Here is a 20,603-nt window from a genome sequence, read left to right as displayed (position 1 = left end):
GGCACTGGAATTTCGTTCTGTTTCAATTTCCTTGTACAAAAATTGTACAAGTACATAACTTTTCCTAGCAACCCGCATGTTTGATCAGACATATGTTTGATCAATCAAGCAAGTTCTTGACGGATCAAAGCACACCTTGATCGAAGTACAAGATCGTTGGCCTCTTGTGTTAGTATTCAAGATTGATACAAAGAAAACTAAACTAATTACACAGCGGAATCAAAAAACTAGTTGTACCTTTCCTTTGTGGTCAAAGACCTCTTGATCTTCTGCTGTATTCCTTTCCTCTTCTTGGACGTCATGTCGGCGACCATCTACCAAGACAACAAACACCCTTCCCCTCTTTTGTTTCCAAACCATTGGCCACCAAGAGAGGCTCTAGGATGGGGCGCCTTCTCCTCTTCTTCTTCTTTTCCAATCTGCCGTCCATAAAGGATGCTAAGCAAGGGGCATCGACCCTAGCAAGGAAGAGGCGCTGGCCCTAGCAAGGAGGAGGCGCCGACCCTAGGAAGGAGGAGGCACCAACCCTAGGAAGGAGGAGGCACCGACCCTAGCAAGGAGGAGAAGAGAATTGTGGGAATTAGGTTTTAGGGGGCGCCACCTACTCCCTATTATAACACTTGTCGCCGGTCCTAGGAAGGTGAGGTTAACCAAAAACCAAACGCGGATAGGTGGATGCGAGGCTTTATATAGAGGCTACAACGAGGACCTAGAGGAGGAATTGGTTTAGGCCTTCTGATGGACTTGGGCTTCCTGTGTTCAGGCCGAACACTCAACTTAAGTCCATCAATAATAACCCATACCACTAAGGGTTATTATTGGACTACCGCACCAATCCCATATTACAATATGGGCTACTTCTTCTCATGAGTGCGTTAATCTCCCTGTGTTTAAGATATCGTATGTCCGTTAATTAAATGAGTTATTGACAACTCAATTAATTAACATATGATTCCAAGAGTAGTACTACTCAACTTTATTATCATGCCGAACTAAGTCCACCTGCAAGGTTTACATGATAATCCTTATGAGCTCCTCAAGGGGACATCATCAGCCTAAATAATTAGGACACAGATTCCTTCTATAATCAACAACACTCCATATAAACAGTACTATCTCCCAACTCATTGGGACTATTGATTTAACGAATAAATCTCACCCATTGATAAGTTAAAGAAATAAATACTAAGTATACGTGCTTGTTATTATATAGAGATTGAGAGGACGCACATCCATATTAACATAGGTTTTGTTCTTTTATGTAGTCAGTACAAATCAAACAACCTCAAACGATCCTGCTCAATACACATATAGTGTACTAGTGTAATTTTATAGTCAAGATAGACTTATACCAAATTACACTACAACGGTTCCAATGGTTTGTCCCAATACATCTTGATGTGAGCTACTATTTATAATTTATAAAGAACTGATAACATGATCTTCTGTGTGACACCACACACCATGTTATCTACAATATAAATTAAATAGACAACTACATTGACATATATATAAATATAAAATGCAAACATTTGACTAAAGTGATTTTTATTTCAAAATATTTCAAAAGAGATGTTAATACAAAATCTAGGCTTATAGTATACATCCCAACAACGGGAAGGGAGCCGACGGACTTGGTGGGTCCGAAGGACAAAAGAGCTGCGAAAGAGTACACCGATGGATGAGAAGAACATGCGCGACATTTGAGGGACGAGAAGCCAGGGTGGAAGCCTGCTCGAGGAGAAGGCCAGAAATAGGATTCGAGTGAGCCCTATTTCGGTTGGCCGCAATCACCCAAGCAATCGGAACTTCGGATGCTAAAGTGAAAATGAAGATGTTAGAGTGTATACTAAAAGCCTAGCTTTTGAAACATTTATTTGTTGAAATAAAAGAATCACATTGGTCAATATCTACATTTATTTGTTAAATGTAATTGTTCAATTAATTTATATAGTAGACAACATGGTGTTTGGTGTCACACACAGAAGATCATGTTGTCGGTTCTTTATAAATTATAAACTATTGCTCACGACTAAGATGGAAAGGAAAAAACCATTGGAATAGTCATAGTGTAATTAGGTATTAGTTTATCTTGATTAATAAATTACACTGGTACACTCTAAGTGTAATGAGTAGGACTATTTTAGGAAAGTTCTTTTTGTACTGACTTTATAAAAGAACTAGACCTTAGTTATTATGGAAGTGTGTGCTCTTAATCCTAATATAATAATAAGCACATATATTTAATATTTATTTCTTTGACTTATCAAAGGGTGAGGTTTAGCTCGATAAATCAATATGCCCGATAAGTTGGGAAATGATATTACTTATAGTGTGTATTGTTGATTATAGAAGGAATTTGTATCCTAGTTATCTAGGTTGAGAATGTCCCCAAGAGGAGATCATAAGGATTGCCATGTTAAACCCTGCAAGTGGACTTAGTCCGACATGACAATGAAGTTGAGCGGTACTACTCTTGGAGCTAGATATTAATTAAGTGAGTTGTCAGTAACTTACTTAATTAGTGGGCATTCGTTATCTTAAACACAGGGAGACTAACACACTCATGATAAGAAGGAGCCCATAATATAATTTGGGATTGGTGCGGTAGTGCGATAATAACTCTCTAGTGGAATGAGTTATTATCGATGAACTTGAGTTGTGTGTTCGGAGCGAGCACGGGATACTCAAGCTCATCGGAAGGCCAAAACCAATTTCTCCTCAAGGTCCCTGTCGTAGCCTCATTAAAGCCTTAAGTCCATCCAAATATAAGCCCATCTTGGTGCCCAAGAAGGGGGCCGGTTCAATGCTTGGTGACCAAGCAAGGGCCGGCCACATCCTCTTCCATGGGGGCCGACCCTATTGTTTGATGAACAAACTAGTAGGGGTCGGCCACATTAATCAAACAAGGAGGGTTATTTTGAATTTTTAAAATCTTCTCTTTGTAGAAAACTATAAGTTTTAAAAGAGAGATTTTAATTTTAAAAACTTTCCTTATTTGAATTAGGCCACATGTTTTAAAAGAAAGTTTAAAAGATTTTAAAACTTTCCTTTTTTAACCATCCTCATGGTTTAGGAAAAAAGGAAGAGGAGTTTTAAAATTTAAATTTTCTATCACCATGTTAAAAAAAAAAATTTTATAAGAGAAGTTTTAAATTTTAAAACATGGTTTTAATTTTTAGAACTTTCCTTTTTTAACTCCTACTTTAGGAAAGAGAACTTGTAAAATTTTATAAGAGCTTTTCTTCTTGTAAAATTTTATAAAAAATATATTTCCTTCCTCTTTAAGAGGGCCGACCACCCTTGCTTGGTGCCCAAGCAATGTGGCTGGCCAAATTAAAAAAAAATAAAATCATCAATTAATTTTTGGTGATTGATTCAATCAAGAGGAAAGAAAAGGAAAATAAAAGGGAAAAGGAAAAACTAGAGGAAGATTTTAATTTTTTTTAAAATTCTTCCCTTATTTGCCTTGGACAAGTATTATAAAAGAAGGGGTGAGGAGGCTTCATGAGACACAACTCTTATTCTCTTGCTTAGAGGATCTCTTGGTGGCCGACCCTCTCTCTTCTCCCTTTCCCTTTGCTCTCTTCTCCTTGGTGGTGGTGGTGGTCGGATTTTAGAGGAAGAGGAAAGCTTTTGGGTGGTGTTCATCTTGAAGGATCGTCGCCCACACGATGTCCAAGGCGAGGCGAGGAATACAGCAGAAGATCTCGAGGTCATCAGCATACAAAGAGAAGGTATAATTAGCAATTGTTTTTTGCATCATGCTAGTTATTTCTTATTATAAGAATTCCAAACACAAGAGGCATTAGATCTAGTTTTTCAAATTAGTTTTTCGAGTTTGTGTTTTCTTCTTTTTTGAATTTGTGATTCGATTGTTCTTTTTGGTTAACCTAGAGTTATTTAAGGAAATTTAATATTAGCTTTCCTTAAAAGGCTTTGTCTAGGCGGTGGTGGTTGCTCTCATATCCAAGAAGGCCATGTGCCTCGCCATGTAGTCCTGGAAGTCAATATTGGAAATTAATATTTAATAGAATTAATAACATAGGTGGATTTGAATCAATAGTATTAAGATCCGCTTGCGATTCAAATCTAAACCATTATGAAGAGAAAATTTAAATTTGGAATCAATGATGTTAAGTTCCGTTTGCGATTCCTAATTTAACTTCTAAAGAACACAATAGGTTATTTAAGGAAAGGTTCGACACTTGTATAAAAAAAATTTTATACAGTGTAACCGGTACATTTTCCTAGGACTAACCAACAATTGGTATCAGAGCTAGGGTTTGCCTCTGTGTTTTGGATTTCAAATTAATTATGCACATGTCATACATAATTTAGGCAGGATAATAGTAGGATGTGCTAACTTTGTTGTTGCAGACTCCAACTATTATGACACTTAGATATTATGTGATTGGACCCTTGGACATGTCAAGGGCATTATTTTGTGTGCATGATTGTATGTATCAAATACAGCAGGAGCTGTATTATTTTTAGACTTTTATTTTTTGTTCGATCTAGAATACATGTACATTCCTTTATGGAATATAGGATCGATATATGTAAAATTCTATATTTGTCGCGGATCGTATATTTGCGAGGCATGGTGCTTTCGGAGGACCAGAGACGCAGCGGAATAAGAAGCAAGATAGATGTGACAACTCGACTCGATGGCGGTGGCTAAAGATGACAACAGCTAGGTTGGAGCATACTGAAGACAGTGATGGAAAAAGGCCATAATAGTTGGAAAATAAATTTCCATATTTATTGCTTTTAATTACTGTGATGTGTGTGTATGCATGTGATGTATGCTAGGAAAGTTTAAAATTCCTCACTTTAAATAACTAAGTGGGAGAGAGATTTATTTTAATAAATTCCACGGTCTCCATTACTAGTTTGTAAGTGATGCAAACAAACTTGCGCGTTGGCTCTAAGTGCCTTCCTCCATATCGGATGAGTTTGTTTGCGGATCACTAGATCAAACTTCCATTTTGGATGACTATAGGAAATTAATTAAGAGCGTGTGATCTTCCCCATCGGAAGGGGCACAATCTTATTAATGGACTTAGTGTCAAGTAATGGTATACACTTAGGCACATCTAATATTATCCTCCCCATCGGAGTCACTGCTATTATTTATGTAATCGAAGGAAAATCAACTATTAATTTTATTTGTCATAAAGTTAGGTTGACAAGAATAAAATTAATGGGTAAAACCTCCTCTTACAAATGTTTGATTTTGTATACGTCCACACTATCGTGACATGCAAAATTCACTGTGATTTAAGGTGTTGGTTAATTTAAAATAGTATTGTTTGAGAAATCAATATTATTCTAAATTTAGAGTCCTGACCAAAGTTTATTTTTGTGATTCTTAGGATGACTTTCAACCCACTGACCATTATACTGAAAGAAAACAAACTTACTGGTCCCAACTATATTGATTGGAAAATGAACCTGGACATTGTTCTTACTACTGAAAGCTATAAGTTTGTACTGACTGAGGCTTGCCCTGATGCACCTGACAGTGACTCTACCCCAGAGGAGATTGAGTATCATAAGAAATAGGTAAAAGCTGATGAGATGGCGCGGTGTTACATTTTGGCATCAATGTCAAATGTATTGCAACATAGCATCAAGATTTACCAACATCTTATGATATAATTAACAATCTCAAAGAACTCTTTGGGCACCAGAGTCGGACTGCTAGGCAAGAGGCAATGAGAAAGTTAATGACGACCACCATGTCTGAGGGAACACCCGTAAGGGATCATATCCTCAAAATGATGGCCTATCTGAACGAAATACAAGTTATTGGAGGAGAAATCGATGGGGAAACCCAGGTCGATATAATTCTCCAAACGCTACCCAGAAGTTTTGAGCAGTTTCGCCTGAACTATAACATGAACAAAAGAGAGTATACATTGGCGAAACTTCTGACAGAACTACAGGCAGCAGAAGATATATTTCGTCAAAGTTCTTAGATTCACTATGCTGAAAATGGTTCTACTTCTAAGACAAAAGGCAAGAAGAAGAAGAAACAGGTCTTTTTAGCAAAGAGAGTGAATAAACCTCAGGGATAAAAAGCTGGAATGAAGAAGCCGAAGGGCAAGTGCTTCATCTACAAGCAGTCAGGACATTGGAAGGCGGACCGTACTCATAGGAATCAGAACAATAAAGGTATATCTCATGCTCTAGTAGTTGAAACATGTTTAGCGGTGTTATCTACCAGCACCTAGTGTGTAGATACGGGAGCCACTGATCATGCCTGCAATTCTTTGCAGGGGTTCCAGGAAACCCGACGACTATTTGATGGAGAGATAACCGTCTACATGGGCAATGCTACTAAGGTGACAGTTGTTGCAGTGGGAGACGTCTACTTATCTTTTGATAGGAATAGAAGTTTGATTTTAAGAAATTATCTTTATGTACCCAGTTTTAGAATGAATTTAATTTCAATTTCTAAACTGTATTTGGATGGATATTCTGTTTCTTTTAGTAACAATGTTGTTATAAAGAGAAATAAGGCGATTATCTATTCTAGTGCATTGGTTGGCAATTTATATACTTTAAATCCAATTTCTCCCACAAAGTAAAATATGGAAATTAATAACACATCTTCTAACTCTAATAAGAGAAAAGAACCTTCGGAGATGAACCAAACGTATCTTTGGCATCTAAGGCTTGGTCATATTAACTTAAGAAGGATTCAAAGACTCATAGCTGATGGACTCTTGGGTCCATTGGAGTTGGAAAATTTTCCAACCTATGAATCTTGCTTGGAAGGTAAGATGACCAAGAGACCTTTTAAGGCCAAGGGGTATAGAGCCAAAGAAGCGTTAGAACTGGTTCATTCTGATCTGTGTGGTCCTATGTCTATCCAGGAAAGAGGTGGTTTTGAATATTTTGTCTCTTTTATAGACGATTATTCAAGATATGGATACATTTACCTGATACACCGCAAGTCTGAGTGCTTTGATAAATTCAAAGAGTATAAAGCTGATGTGGAGAAACGTCTTGGTAAAAGTATCAAGACACTACGGTCTGATCGTGGTGACGAATACCTCTTAGGAGAGTTTAGGAATTACTTATCAGAGGCCGGGATTCAATCCCAGTTGTCCGCACCTGGTACACCCCAACAGAATGGTATGGCAGAATGAATGAATAGGACCTTATAGAGATGGTTAGATCGATGATGAGTTATTCAGAATTACCAAATTCGTTTTAGGGATATGCTCTGGAAACGGCAGCACACATTTTGAACTTAGTACCTTCTAAATCAGTATCCTCTACTCCCACAGAATTGTGGAATGGGCGAAAGTCCAATCTAAGACATATTCAGATTTGGGGTAATCCAGCACATGTGCTAAATCCGGATGTTGATAAGTTAGAATCTCGTATAGAAGTGTGTGTGTTTGTGGGTTATCCCAGAGGAACGAAAGGTGGTTTATTTTATAGTCCTAAAGATAAGAAGGTCATTGTTAGCACCAATGCCTAGTTTTTAGAAGAAGACTATATAATGGACCACAAGCCCAATAGCAAAATTATTCTAGAAGAACTTAGAGAGGACACGTCTACTTTAGTACCAACAGTACAAGATGAAGTACCATAAGAGACTGCAACACGTGTCACACATGATACACAACCACCGACAGTGCCTCGTCGTAGTGGGAGGGTTGTAAGGCAACCTGAGAGATTCATGTTTTTGGGAGAGTCTTCAGACTTGATCCCGGGCAAACATGAACCTGATCCCCGGACATATGACGAAGCACTCTAAGATATAGATGCAGTATCTTGGCAAAAGGTAATGAATTCAGAAATAGAATCTATGTATTCTAATAAGGTCTGGGAGCTTGTAGAACCACTTGGTGGTGTAAAAGTCATTGGATGCAAGTGGATCTACAAAAGGAAAAGAGGGACATACGGGAAGGTAGAAACCTTCAAAGCAAGGCTTGTTACGAAAGGGTACACTCAGAAAGAGGGAATCGATTATGAGGAGACCTTTTCGCCAGTAGCCATGCTTAAGTTTATCAGGATACTCTTATCCATTGCCGCTCATATGGATTATGAGATTTGGCAAATGGATGTCAAGACAGCTTTCCTTAATGGAAGTCTTGAAGAAAACATCCATATGAAGCAACCAGAAGGGTTCATTGAAAAGGGTAAAGAGCATCTAGTGTGCAAGCTCAATCGGTCCATTTATGGACTGAAGCAAGCTTCAAGATCTTGGAACATCTGGTTTAACGAAGTAATCCAGTCATATGGATTTATTCAGTGTCCGGATGAGTCTTGTGTATACAAGAAGTGTAACGGAAACGTGGTGGTATTTCTTGTACTATACGTAGATGATATTTTGTTAATTGGAAACAATGTCAAGGTATTATCGGACGTAAGGGTATGCTTGTCCAAACAATTTGATATGAAAGACTTAGGAGAATGTGCACACATTCTTGGGATCATAGTTATAAGGGATCGTAAGAAAAGAATGTTGTACCTATCTCAAGCTTCATATATAGATACAATCCTTGCTCGTTTTAGCATGCAGAACTCCAAGAAAGGTTTCTTACCTTTTGGGCATGGAGTAGCCTTATCTAAAGAGATGTCTCCGAAGACATCAAAGGAGATGGAGGATATGAAGGTAGTTCCTTATGCTTCGGCTGTAGGAATCCTTATGTATGCAATGCTGTGTACGAGACCTGATATCTGTTTTGCCGTGGGCATGACTAGCAGATATCAGAGTAATCCTGGACAAGGACATTGGACTGCTGTAAAACATATATTGAAGCACCTGAGAAGGACTAGAGATTATATGCTAATCTACCAAACAGACGATTTGCTCCCTGTGGATTACACGGATTCGGACTTCCAATCAGATAGGGACAATAGTAAGTCTACGTCAGGCTATGTGTTTACTTTAGGAGGTGGAGCCATTGCATGGAGGATTGTTAAGCAGAAATGTGTCTCGGACTCAACCATGGAAGCTGAGTATGTGGCAGCCTCTGAGGTAGCCAAAGAAGCTGTATGACTCAGGAACTTTCTAATGGACTTAGATGTGATTCTTGGTTTTCCCAAGATCATCACAATTTATTGTGATAATAGTGGTGCAGTTGCAAACTCGAAGGAACCACGAGCCCATAAGGCGAGTAAACATATAGAGCGCAAGTAGCACCTGATACGAGACATCATCAAGCGAGGAGAAGTTGTCGTCGCCAAGATTGCATCAGCAGATAACCTGACAGATCCTTTCACTAAGGCCCTTTCGGCGAAATCTTTTGATCGACATGTGGAGGGGATGGGAATCAGATGTATGGCAACATATATGGCAGATTAGTCTTTTAGTATAAGTGGGAGATTGTTAGAGTGTATATTAAAATCCTAGCTTTTGTAAACATTTATTTGTTGAAATAAAAGAATCACATTGGTCAATATCTATATTTATTTGTTAAATGTAATTGTTCAATTAATTTATATAGTAGACAACATGGTGTGTGGTGTCACACGCAGAAAATCATGTTGTCAGTTCTTTATAAATTATAAATAGTTGCTCACGAGTAAGATGGAAAGGAACAAACCATCGGAATAGTCTTAGTGTAATTAGGTATTAGTTTATCTTGATTAATAAATTACACTGGTACACCCTAAGTGTATTGAGTAGGACCATTTTAAGTAAGTTCTTTTTGTACTGACTTTATAAAAGAACTAGACCTTAGTTATTATGGAAGTGTGTGCTCTTAATCCTAATATAATAACAAGCACATATATTTAATATTTATTTCTTTGACTTATCAAAGGGTGAGGTTTAGCTCGATAAATCAATATGCCCGATAAGTTGGGAAATGATATTACTTATAGTGTGTATTGTTGATTATAGAAGGAATCTGTGTCCTAGTTATCTAGGTTGAGAATGTCCCCAAGAGGAGCTCATAAGGATTGCCATGTTAAACCCTGCAGGTGGACTTAGTCCGACATGACAATGAAGTTGAGTGGTACTACTCTTGGAGCTAGATATTAATTAAGTGAGTTGTCAGTAACTTACTTAATTAGTGGACATTCGTTATCTTAAACACAAGGAGACTAACACACTCATGATAAGAAGGAGCCCATAATATAATTTGGGATTGGTGCGGTAGTGCGATAATAACTCTCTAGTGGAATGAGTTATTATCGATGAACTTGAGTTGTGTGTTCGGGGCGAGCACGGGATACTCAAGCTCATCGGAAGGCCAAAACCAATTTCTCCTCTAGGTCCCTGTCATAGCCTCATTAAAGCCTCAAGTCCATCCAAATATAATTCCATCTTGGTGTCCAAGAAAGGGGGTCAGTCCAATGCTTGGTGACCAAGCAAGGGCCGACCACATCCTCTTCCATGGGGGTCGGCCCTATTGTTTGATGAACAAACTAGTAGGGGCCGGCCACATTAATCAAACAAGGAGGGTTGTTTTGAATTTTTAAAATCTTCTCTTTGTAGAAAACTATAAGTTTTAAAAGAGAGATTTTAATTTTAAAAACTTTCTTTATTTGAACTAGGCCACATGTTTTAAAAGAAAGTTTAAAAGTTTTTAAACTTTTCTTTTTAAACCATCCTCATGGTTTAGGAAAAAAGGAAGAGGAGTTTTAAAATTTAAATTTTCTATCACCATATTAAAAAAGAAAATTTTATAAGAGAAGTTTTAAATTTTAAAATATGGTTTTAATTTTTAGAACTTTCCTTTTTTAACTCCTACTTTAGGAAAGAGAGTTTGTAAAATTTTATAAGAGTTTTTCTTCTTGTAAAATTTTATAAAAAATATATTTCCTTCCTCTTTAAGGGGGTCGGCCACCCTTGCTTGGTGTCCAAGCAATGTGGCCAGCCAAATTGAAAAAAAATAAAATCATCAATTAAATTTTGGTGATTGATTCAATCAAGAGAAAAGAAAAGGAAAATAAAAGGGAAAAGAAAAAACTAGAGGAAGATTTTAATTTTTGTAAAAATTCTTCCCTTATTTGCCTTGGGCAAGTATTTTAAAAGAAGGGGTGAGGAGGCTTCATGAGATACAACTCTTATTCTCTTGCTTAGAGGATCTCTTGGTGGCCGACCCTCTCTCTTCTCCCTTTCCCTTTGCTCTCTTCTCCTTGGTGGTGGTGGTGGCCGGATTTTAGAGTTAGAGGAGGAAAGCTTTTGGGTGGTGTTCATCTTGGAGGATCGTCGCCCACACGACGTCCAAGGTGAGACGAGGAATACGGCAGAAGATCTCAAGGTCATTAGCATACAAAGAGAAGGTATAATTAGCATTGCTTTTTGCATCATGCTAGTTATTTCTTTTTGTAAGAATTCCAAACACAAGAGGCATTAGATCTAGTTTTTCGAATTAGTTTTTCGAGTTTGTGTTTTCTTCTTTTTTGAATTTGTGATTCAATTGTTCTTTTTGGTTAACCTAGAGTTATTTAAGGAAATTAAATATTAGTTTTCCTTAAAAGACTTTGTCTACGCGGTGGTGGTTGCTCCCATATCTAAGAAGGCCATGTGCCTCACCATGCAGTTCTGGAAGCCAATTTTAAAAATTAATATTTAATGGAATTAATAACATAGGTGGATTTGAATCAATAGTGCTAAGTTCCGCTTGCGATTCAAATCTAAACCATTAAGAACAGATAAGTTAAATTTGGAATTAATGATGTTAAGTTCCGTCTGTAATTCCTAATTTAACTTCTAAAGAACACAATAGGTTATTTAAGGAAAAGTTCGACACTTGTACAAAAAAAAATTTTGTACAGTGAAACCGGTACGTTTTCTTAGGACTAACCAACAGAAGAAATATTGGAAAGTAGCTGGAGGCGCCCTCAATAGTCGTTGGAGGCACCTCCGCCCTCATCAGATTGAGGGCACCCTCAATAGCATTGAAGGCGCCCTCAATGCCCTTGAGGGCGCCCTCAACCTGGCCAAATTGGCCGTTGGCAAACGAATAAATCTTTATCCACTTATCCCATATGAGGCACCCTCAACCCCTTTGAAGGCTCCCTCAACACTTGAGATAGAATTTTTAGGAGTTATATAATGGCCCCTAAATCTAGGAAATAAGAAATTAACTCTTGTATTCAATTCCTAGCAACGTTTGAGCTTTCTTAGTGTGTAAAATGCTTCTCCGCCTTCAGAAAAAGAGATTGTTTCTGAACTTTTCAACCTCCTTGGATTAACAACCACCTAGGTTGTAACTAAGTCAATCTCTTGAGTGTTTTCTCTATTTTCTGTCATTTTATTATTTTATTATTGTATTTTTAGAGTTAAAATAACGAGGAGGGTATTTCTTATTTTTCAGGCAATTCACCCCTCCCCTCTTGCCAGCCCGCTACACCAACAAGTGGTATCAGAGCCCAACAACCTCAGAAGGGCTAACTGTCATCTGAAGCAACAAAGATCAAGACGATGGCAGGTACAAGTATTCACCCCTCGAAATTCGACGGACACTTCACTACATGGAAACACCGAATGGAGGTATTTTTTAAAATAGATTTCGATATTTTATTAACAATGAAATACGATTTTGCAGTCCCAAAAGATAAAGAAGAATACCACTAGACTAAGAAGGAGCAAGCTGATTTCATGGCCAACAAAAAGGCAGAGTTCCATCTGCTCAGCGTTCTGCCGCCCCAGGAGGTAAGTCGAATCGGAAGCTACGACTCCACCAAAGACCTCTAGGAAAAATTCCTGAAGCTCCACGAATGCACCTCAAAAGCGAAGTTTGCAAGGCAGGACATCCTCTAGACTCAACTTACAAATCTCTGGATGAACAATGGAGAGAAGGTAGCACAACTCCAAGCGAGAATCAAAGAACTAATGACTCAACTGAACAACCTCAGAAAATCGGTAACAAACCGAGATTCGATCCGGTATACGCTCAACGCCTTCTTGAGAACGTCAGAATGGGCGTCCTTAGTAGATGCATATTACATCTCTAAGGAGTTTGAGGTAAGTACGCTAGAAAACTTATTTTCTACTTTTGAACTTCACAAGTCTCAAATTGCAGAACCTAAACAAATAGAGAAGTCAAATCTCAATGTTTCCCTACAAGCCGAGATGGCCGATCCTGACTCCGAAGTGTCGATCGATGAAACTGAAGCGGCGTTATTGGTAAGGAAGTTCAATAAGTTTATTAAGACTAATAAATTTAGATCACAGTCGAGAAAGCATCAACGCAAAAGAAGGACGCTCCGTTCCTACAATTGCAATGAAGAAGGGCACATCAAGGATGACTGCTCAAAAATAAAGAAAAAGAACAACGAAAAGGAGAAAGGAAAGTACAAGCCAACATTCTCCAAGTACAATACCCTGAAGGCCACGTGGTCAGATTCGTCGTCCTCTGAATATGAAGTTGAAGCCTTCTCGGGATTAGCATTGATGGCCAACCATCAAATTGAAGAAGAAACCGACTCAGAGATGAGCATAGATGAAGGGGGAGAATCATTAGATGAAAGCTGCGATGAAGGGGGAGCATCCGAAATAGAGGTAAGTGAGGTACGTACTCTAAACCCGAAATAGTCTTTTCATTTTATCAAAGTTCTTACAAAAGACTTAGTAAAATCAGAAAAAGAAATTGTTGATTTAAAAATACTGTTAGATAATTTACAAATAGAAAATGATAATTTGAAAAGATAAATTCAAAATATGAAAACTGATGCATGCTTAAAACCTAACAACTTTTAAAAATAAAAACTTAGAGTTTTTGGAAATTTAAGTTGGTATATTAGACAACATCAGGGATAACTTAGAAAGATTTCCAAAAATTATGTACTCCCTAAATTTTAGTTAATCTAGTAGGAAAGAACCTATATTGGGTTCCCAAGTCTTATTTGGATTAAAAATTCTCTTATGTTTAGGCTTTCAGAGAAATTAAATATTTATATTCCTTAAAAGGCTTTGTTTAGAAGTGGTTGATGATCCAATAACCAAAAAGGCCTAGTACATCGCCACAGCTTGAAAACCAATTATCGAAATGAATATTTAATTGATAAACTGATAAGCATGAAATTTAATGCTTTTAAATTCTTGTAAATTATCAGAAAATTTCATTTTTTTTTTTGAAAATGTTCAATCAACTTGAAAAATGTTTTTAAAACTTGACCATTTGTACCTATTTTTTTTATGTGATCAAAGGGGGAGAGATATGTACAAGTCTAGGGGGAGTTAATATTTTTAAATATATTTTTTTAATTTTACTTAGTGTTGCAAATTCTATTATTGCAATCTTTATGCTTAAAATGTTAGTTTAGTAATTTCTTTAAATTACTACTTGTCTATTTTTACCCTAACTTGAACTTGAGTTGATGCATATCAAAAAGGGGGAGATTGTTGGACCCCATGGTTATTTTGATGTGATCAACCAAGTTAGGTTAGGTCCTGTTTGTTATTGATCCCTGTGTCTAAGTGTGCAGGAGCTTAGGAGCGCTGGAAGTCGAGCAGAAGACACAGCTAGCGAGAAGGACGACACGGGAAGGGAGCCGATGGGCTCGGTGTGTCTAAAGGACGAAAGAGCTGTGGAAGAGTACATCGGTGGAAGAGAAGAACGTGCTCGACGTTCGAGGGATGAGAAGCCAGGGCGGAAGCCTACTCGAGGAGAAGGCCAGAAATTGGGTTCGGGTGAGCCATATTTCGGTTGGCCGCAATCACCCAAGCAATCGAAACTTCGGAAGCTAAAGTGAAAATGAAGAAATGCTGGAAAAGCAGTTGGAGGCTCCCTCAATAGTCGTTGGAGGCGCCTCCACCCTCATCAGATTGAGGGCGCCCTCAACAACATTGAAGGAGCCCTCAATGCCCTTGAGGGCGCCCTCGACCTGGCCAAATTGGCCGTTGGCAAGCGGATAAAACTTTATCTGCTTATCCCCTTGGAGGTGCCCTCAACCCCTTTGCCTCAATAGCATTGAGGGTGCCCTCAACAACATTGAAGGTTCCCTCAATGCCCTTGAGGGTGCCCTCGACCTGGCCAAATTGGCTGCTAGCAAGCGGATAAAACTTTATCCGCTTATCCCCTTGGAGGCACCCTCAACCCCTTTGAAGGCACCCTCAACACTCGAGATAGAATTCCAGGAGCTATATAATGGGCCCTGGAGCTAGGAAATAAGAAATCAACTCTTGTATTCAATTCCTAGCAATGTTTGAGCTTTCTTAGTGTGTAAAAGGCTTCTCTGCCTTGAGAGAAGGAGATTATTTCTGAGCTTTTCAACCACCTTGGATTAACAACCATCTAGGTTGTAACCAAGTCAATCTCTTGAGTGTTTTCTCTATTTTCTATCATTTTATTATTTTATTGCTGTATTTTTAGAGTTGAAAGAACGAGGAGGGTATTTCTTATTTTTCAGGCAATTCACCCCTCCCCTCTTGCTGGCCCACTGCGCCAACAGAGAGTACATGTTGTTTTTGCATCTGCCTTGATCTTCCTCTTTATTGGTGCATTCCACTTTTTGTAAGGGATAAGTACTCTGTCTTCTGTGGGAAATATGAATTAGGTTTGGACTATGATCCACATTTTGACTTGGCTTTTGAGATGATACTCCATCTGACTTTTCCAGTATTCGAAGTCCTCGCTAGAGAAAAGGAGCAGGTGTGCAGTACTGTAACCTTCTTGATGTGACATTTTAGTGAAGATTTTACAACGACAAAAATAATGAAACTTGTTCCAAGAGTTAGTCTTGGATTATTAGTGTGGTATAAAGGAGAGAAGAAAAAAAATGTCTCGACTGGTGTTGTGCCAATTTTGAGAAAAAATTTGACGAATCGATAAATTTATCAAGATAGGTTATTAGACCAATTCTGACTTATGACAAAAATTTAAAAATGAAAAAAGGCTTAAGAATTTATTTTTACTAAAAAAATGGACGAAAATTCAACGAAAAGAATGTTCAAACGGTAGTTAAACTGATTCAGAGTAACATTGCTCTGATACCAATTATAGGATCGTTGCACTAGGGGGGGTGAATAGTACTTATGACTTTCACGTTCATTTTAAAACTCGAGTAAAGGAAGCAGAATAAAGACAAAAAGACAAAAATAATGCAATCGCTAACACAACCAAGATTTACTTTGTTCAGAGCCTGTGACTACTCCTACTCTAAGGCCCACACTTCTTGAGTGTTTTCAATGGGCAATCACTAATCAATCGTAAAGTATTACAAATACAATATGATTTAAGTACATGCACTTTCAAATATAAACAATACCAATGATTTAGAAGTGAATCTTGAACGTAGTTATCATCGGAGCAGCTTTCGAGCGTCGTTGAAGTTTTTTCTAAGTAGCACACAGGAGAAGAACTTCTTTCAAATGTTGTGTTTGAGGTGCTGGTCGAATTGTCTTTTTATAGCCCACTCCGGACGCTTGAAACCTCCCCCTGGTGCCCATAGGTCTGATGTAGCGTGCTCTTGTTGAAACTTGATCTGGCAAGAGTTATCCACATCCGTGCACCCCGACCACCCTTAGGCACTTGGACCACTCCCAGATGCCCAGACCGTGACGTAAGTCCACCAATCATCGTGCTCCAACTCGCTGTGAAGATCGATTTTTGGCCTTCAAGGTGTCTGGAACAAATCCGAGAGCCCAGACCGTGAGGGCGCTTTACTAGGCACCCTGCTGCTTGGCGAAGGCATCCTTGGCGCCCAGAGCAGCTCCAGGCGCCCTGACTCCCTCTAAGTGCTCGGACCACCATTTTCTGCCAACTTCTTTTTCTGAAAAACAAGATTAGTCTAGACAAATAATATTTAAAGAATGACAAGTTTTGACAGGCTTTGAACTATTCGATCTTGACTTTGAGTTTCACTGAAACTCTTTGTCGGACCGATGTCTACTGTTCCCTCTTCGAGAAATGCGTCCTCACCTACTCCTCTCAAGAGAAATTACCTTTTGCCAGACTGATCCTCCAGACTGTCTAGACTTTTGTCCAGCATCCGAGACCTCAGGACTTTATGCTGAACGTCCGATCCATGACCCATCCAGTTTTCCACCTGGTGTCCGTGACCTCTAGGATTTTTACCTAAAGTTCTCGACTATAGAATTTCACCCAAAATACTTAATTCGCCAAACTTTACTTAGGCCCCCAGAGCAGGACTTCGTTGTCTAACCGCATCTAAGACTTTCCACCTGCCTAACCTCAACTAGGACTTTTCCTTTGCCTAAGATCATTTAGGGCTTTCTTGCAAATTCAGTTACGCTTGTTAGATCAGAAGATAGCTTAACTTTGAACCTCTTTGTCATAATTAAAACTTAGATTCGATCGTCTAGTGCTCTCTGCACTAAAGAGATTCCCTAACTCTCTATTTTGGTAAGATTCATCGGATCCTTCTTAAGCCAGATTTCCTTTCTTAAACCTCCTTTTGTTTTGGTATGAATTACCAGACTCTTCTGAAGCTGGATTCCCAAACTTATCACATTATCACATTATTAAATAAAATATTTTTTGTTTATTCTTCATGCCTAGAAAGTCATTACTAAATAAATAAATAGTTGGTAGCCATTAGCTATCTCGTTAACCAATAAATGAATTAATTAATCTATCCTTTAACTCATCCACTGATTCCCTGAACTCAAACTAAACCCTATTATTAATTAAATTAACAAATTCGTTACCAAATATACCAGCAATAATAACCCTGTTCAATCAAACCCTTAATCAGGAAGCACATGGTTAATCACATAGTTAAAAATGTATTAATCAAGTGTTAAATCAAGCGACACAAACCAATGACTTGGAGCTTTCCCAATTCAGTTCGAATAACTATGGATCAATTTTCTTGTCATGAAACACTAGGTTGATAGTAAATTGACACTTACAGATCCTTGCAACATTATGATTCTTTAACCCCTATACCAAACCGTTTAATCAACTCAGCATGTAACATAATTCTGGATAAATTCTCACAATCAATTCTCCCCTTAACAGAACCAATACACATCATTGATGAAAAAAAAAACTAGAAGAAAATTAAATACGAGTATACTTAAACGTTAATTAATTCACCCATATATGGTAAACAACATCATGGGCAATTTAGTGGAGCAATTTTAAACATCACAATTATGATGAAGAAAATAACTGAAATAAAAAGATGATAATAAAGAAATAGAAGAAAAATAAAATGCTATTTAGGAATTTACAAGTAAGTAGTAGTTACTTTAGCGACTGTACGATAAGACAAACTTGGACAAATATAAGCAACATGATCCTTATCCAAAAATCGTTAAAATTTCATCGAATCCTTGCAAGAAACGCATTCAATTCCATTAAAACATGTGTTGAAAATATCAAAAATAAAATCCTTGCAACGTATACCAACGTAATTTAATACTATACATATAGTTCAGTACATATCAAAATCAACAAAAGAAAATTTATCTTAGTATTTTCGTTTATGAGAAATAACTAGTGAGACGTATTAAGTATTCTTGTAAAATACCGGAAAATAGGCGAATATAAATAAGGGAATTTTTGGAAATTTTTCGGGAATTTTTCGGAGCTCGTACGGACGAGTTGGCGGGGATAAAAACGGGATCCGGAAAAGCCTGTTTAGGCTACCCCATTTAAATGAGGAAAAGTTGAATTTCTTAATTCCTTTTCTTTATTTATTTTGCCTTTTCTTTATTTTCTTTCCGCCGTTCTCTTTTCCTCGCCGAACCCGAGTGCTCGAGCCTCGCCGCGCGCCAGACACCTCCGAGCCCTAACCGCCGGAGCTCTAACCGCCGACCCCGGCGGTTTTCCTCTCTCCCTCGTGCTTAATCCGTGACCAAGGGGAGAAGTCGACGCCACTCCATATTCTCTTCATCCCGGAGCCGAGCCCTAGCCGCGTCGTCGCCACTCCGACCCAGCGCCGCCGGTCCAAAGAGCCCTAGCGCCGATCACCGGAAGCCTCTACCTTCCTTCCCCTCTGATCTTCGTGCCGATCACTCTCTCCCCCGCACGGAGCAGTGCTGACGCCGGAATAGGGGTGTTGCTGTTCTTGCTGTGCTCTAGATCGCCGGCGTGGAAGGGACAATTAGGACTCCGAGGGTAAGCTACCGATCCTTCCTCTTTTCTGATCTATGATTGGTGACCTAGATTGTGCCTTCTTCCTCAGTTCTTCTTGTTGTTATCGCCAGTGTAGCCCTAGCCAGTATTCAACAGTCGCTGGAAACCAGTCGCCGAAGAAGGAACTGCTGATTCGAGGGTAAGCCGACCTCAATCACCTTTCCCTTTTGATTTGCCATTATGCCCTAGTTCCGGGTGCTTGCTGTTCTAATGCTTGGAAATTTTCTTTGTGTTGCTGCCACAGAAGCCACAAGGTTCCTGGCAGCAACTTCGTTGTGACTTCGGCAACAATTTCTAGCATCAATAGGGGGCTGTGAGAATTGAGGTAAGGTGTAGTGCAATTGTTTCTTATGTTGTAGTGTGTACTGATTTGAAGGAAAGGTTAGGAATAAGATTAGACTCAAATTTTATTGAGTTCAGGTTGATTAGGTTAGTAGCAATTTTTAATTTGAAAGGTGAAATGGATTAGGTTTGGAATTTAATTAATGGTATGATTAGGGTTAAGACAATTAACCCTAAATAATCATTGGATTTAATTTTGGTAGGATTAATGCTATATGATTAGGGTTTTGCCCTAATTTAGTGTTAGAGATTTTTATTTAGCTATTTATATGAGTTGTAGCTAAATAAAAATGTATATATATTGATTGGTACAGGACTTTGATTCGAGACGGTGTCTCGACGAGGGATCTATTTCGGATTTGGATCTTGTTCTTTGGAGGCGGGTACTTTTGACTTATGTCATTTGATATACATAGTAGTGAATATAACAAATTGCATTAATTATGTTCTTATTTATTCCGGTTAATCACTACCCAATAGTTGTTATATGATTGATTGATTGTTTGTTTTGCATCTCATGTATTCCTTACTTGTTGATACATGCTTATAGGGGTAGTGATATACCATGCTTCACCATGTTCAGGACCTAGGTTTTTATACCTTCTGTGTACCTTTGATTTAATTTGATTCGTTGACCTATGGTGCACTTTTATATACACATGGATTAGGTCAGGATATTTTGTGGTCAGTGTCATGCACCATTTGCATGATTGCATGCTGTGCGATAGTCCGCTCCATTATTGTAGAGCACATCGCCAGTTACATGGATCTGCACACACCACCACTCATGGGTTAGTGGTCGATTCAGGCAGAGTGTGTTGCAGCAGGGACTCTGTTAGGCACCGTTGGTCCGCTTATGGGTAGTGTGACACAACGTGTTATCCGGCAGGGATTCCTCCCCGTCATCGTGTACCGGGAGTTGAGAGCATTGCGCTCCCCCATTTATGATTTGGGGTAGGAGGATAGGTGTACTCCGACAGCATCCCGTCCACTCGGTCACTCATCAGGAGTAGTGACAACAGAGTGCACGGTTGTCACAGCCCTACCCACTCGGCCTCACTATTGTGTGAGATGATCGACTGGCGTCAGGGGTGAGCAGGACGCATCATTGGCATAATATGCATGATGCATTTATTGCTTGTGTTTGTGTTTGCTGCATTTATATGCTGCATATTGTTTGGATACCTATGTTTGACATGCATACAGGATTTCCCTATCACTCGGACTGTTTGA

The sequence above is a fragment of the Zingiber officinale genome, chromosome 4B (genome assembly GCF_018446385.1).
Source record: "Zingiber officinale cultivar Zhangliang chromosome 4B, Zo_v1.1, whole genome shotgun sequence".
NCBI classification, from domain to species: Eukaryota; Viridiplantae; Streptophyta; class Magnoliopsida; order Zingiberales; family Zingiberaceae; genus Zingiber; species Zingiber officinale.
Note: the sequence above shows the minus strand (reverse complement) of the source record.